Below are 2,998 nucleotides of genomic sequence, written 5' to 3'. Positions count from 1 at the left end.
GCACACAGCTGCTGTGAGTAGTCTGGGAATCTAGAGGCTGAGCTACAAACACCACAGTGTTAACAGCTGAGGCTCGGTGCAGAGACAGCATAATGGCAAAAGCAATTCCCGCTGCAACCTGGCACTCTGGGAACAACCTGGTATGGATGCCGTTTCTGTGGCATCAAGAAGCCCAGTGAGACCCCAGTGGCCAGTAGTGGGTGGTCACAGGTCTTGCTTGGAGTTCTCTGTCTTTGATAGTAACTGCAAACCTCTGGAGGAAAGAGTCAGGCTTCTTATAGTTTATGTTTTATTAGTGTATGGGTATTGCCTATTTATATGTGTGTACCACAGCCTTGCAGTGCATGCAGATGCCAGAAGAGGGTGCTAGACCCCTGGAACTGAAGTCACAGATGTTGTAAAGCTACCATGTGGGCACTGGAAATCAAAGCCAGTGCTGGAAGTCTGCAGCTAGTACTGGAAGTCTGCAGTCTTAAAAACCTGGAGGCTTAGGCACAGGATTTATTTTTACCTATATTATTATTGATGAGTCAGGCTTATACTCTTGGGAAGTATTTTCCATTTTGATTAAACGTGTGGCTTCACATGTTTTAAAGCATATATATATATATATATATATAATATACATACATACATAATATATACATGTATATGTATATATATGCACACACACACATATATATACATATATATATGTATATATATGTATATATATATATATATATATATATATATATATATATATGTTACTATCAGAGAATAAAGGGCTGGGTAACCAAAAATGGCTAGATTATATAAGGAAGGGGGGCAGCTGGGGGAAAGGAAGCCCAGCCTCTGGGCTGGAGTCAGAGACATTTATGGTAGCGGGTAGGGTATGCGAGCTATACCCTGTAACAAGTATGGACTAAAGGATGCTGGGAGAACTTGGTGGCCAGGTCCATTTTGACATGTTAAATAGGCACCTCAATTAGCCATTTGTTCTGGGTTTGAGACTTAATGTCCTATCTATCTATCTATCTATCTATCTGTTTTCACAGCAAAACTGGACGGAAAGTACTAAGAGTTTCTAATTACCTTCTGTCTCCACAAAGATGCAACTTGCCCCACAATCAACATCCTGCCCACAGTGGCACATGAACATGTCATTACCACCAAAGCCCTAGTTAACTCCTGATATTAGACATCCCTGGTTTTTTGACAGACACATTCACATGTATTCAGTGCAACAGTGTCCTATAGAATGAGCCTCCCTGATCTCTAAGTCCTCTGTGCTCAGTGTATTCATCTCTCTTCTGATGACGCCCAGCAACCAGTGATCTTCTCCACTTACTTATAGTTTTGCCATTCAGAATGCCATGTAGTTGCTATCCTTCACTAGACAACCCTTTAAGAGCATGATCCACTTGTGATTTTTCTTTCTAGACCCCTTGCCATACCCTCATTTTACTTGAGGTAGATGGTAGTTGATACTTCATATGCAAAGGCAAGTTTCAGTAGAAGCTGGGAAACTTGCACTGATATCAGGTGGAAATGATAAAGCCCGGAGGCAAGGAAGCAGAGGACATCTGGGACAGAGACCTTATGAGACTCAGGCAGAGTCTGAGTCTTACATGTCTGCGCAGATTAGGGGAAGACGGTGGAGTTTTTTCAGTTGTTGAGGCAGAGTCGTAGGATCTGTTTACTATTTTAAAAATAACTGCTGGGGAGAAGAGACTGTTGGAGCGGACTCCAGAGCTGTTGCAGCAGCCCAGGCTCCAGGCTAGACTGGATCTAGACTCACAGCCATGACCCCCATCCCGGGTGTGTGTGTGTGTGTGTGTGTGTGTGTGTGTGTGTGTGTGTGGAGAACAGCAGAAGCATTGTGAGGGCAGACTAGCTCAGTTTGCCAAGGATGGAATAGAGTATAAAAAGCAACGAGAGAGCATGTTAGAAACTTTTAAATTGCTGATTTCAGGCTGATTAGCCAACAGAAAAGATTGCTATTGGCGGGAGGTGGGAGAATGTTCACTTGTAAACTTGTCCGTCTTATGACATGCTCCAAATATTTCAGCGCAAACAGGGATGCATTCTGCAAAGGTCATACCCAAAGCCTAAACTTTACATCTTACTGTACTATCCGTGCCGACATCTGTAGCGCATTTAAAATGTATACCTCAAAGCACATCTTCCTAGATTCACCTCAGCACTGTATCTAATTTGTTTCCATTTTCAGTTTGCTAGAAAATTTACATGCAAGGTGAAATGCACCAATCTGTAGTATACGTTTGCTGAGTTCTAAAAATGCATGTACCTGTCCACATCCTAAAATGAGAGGTCATGGGGCGTAGCTAAACTAAAATAGATATGGAAATCCACAGCTGAGGTTCTTCGCTGGAAATGTGAATGCGAGGATCACCGTAACACAGGTTCATTTAGACGAGAGCTTGGATGGAAACACCTAAGGGGACAGCAGGAAAACAAAGGGTCGGTGATCCCGGAAGCTAGGCGTTGAGAGCTTTGGGCAGGAGAAGCTAGCCAAGCTCCGGGTCCTGGAAAGCTTAGCGGCAGTAACCGCGTGGGACCGCGGAGGTGATCAGATTGGCTTGTGCTAGGGAAGAGCGCGGAGCAGGGGAGGGAGCAAACAACCTCTAGCAGAGGGAGATCCGCCTGCAAGGGACAAGGGGCTGCGAGCCAAGCTACGAGAAATGGAGGGGTGAGGTGGAGTGGGCGGGGCCAGAGTCCGGAGGAAGGCCGGGCCAAGCCTGGCAGAGGGACGAGGCTTGAACGGTAGGGGCGGGGCCGACCGGGGCCAAGTCCAGGGAGGGGTCATAACCAAATAGAGGGGGCGGAGCCGGGCGAAGGGAAAGTCCAGAGTATGAGGAATGGAAGAAAAAGGAGAGGGCGTTTCTAGGGAGGAGCTGGTGGGTCCACGGATTGGAAGGAGAGGTCAGGACCGCGCGCAGAGGGCGGGGCCTGAAGAGAGGAAGCAGGCGGAGCCAAGAGTAGGAGCGGGAGAGTC

This window comes from Arvicanthis niloticus, chromosome 3 (genome assembly GCF_011762505.2).
Source record: "Arvicanthis niloticus isolate mArvNil1 chromosome 3, mArvNil1.pat.X, whole genome shotgun sequence".
NCBI classification, from domain to species: domain Eukaryota; kingdom Metazoa; phylum Chordata; class Mammalia; order Rodentia; family Muridae; genus Arvicanthis; species Arvicanthis niloticus.
The sequence above is the reverse complement of the archived record's forward strand: the minus strand, read 5'-3'. Positions refer to the sequence as shown.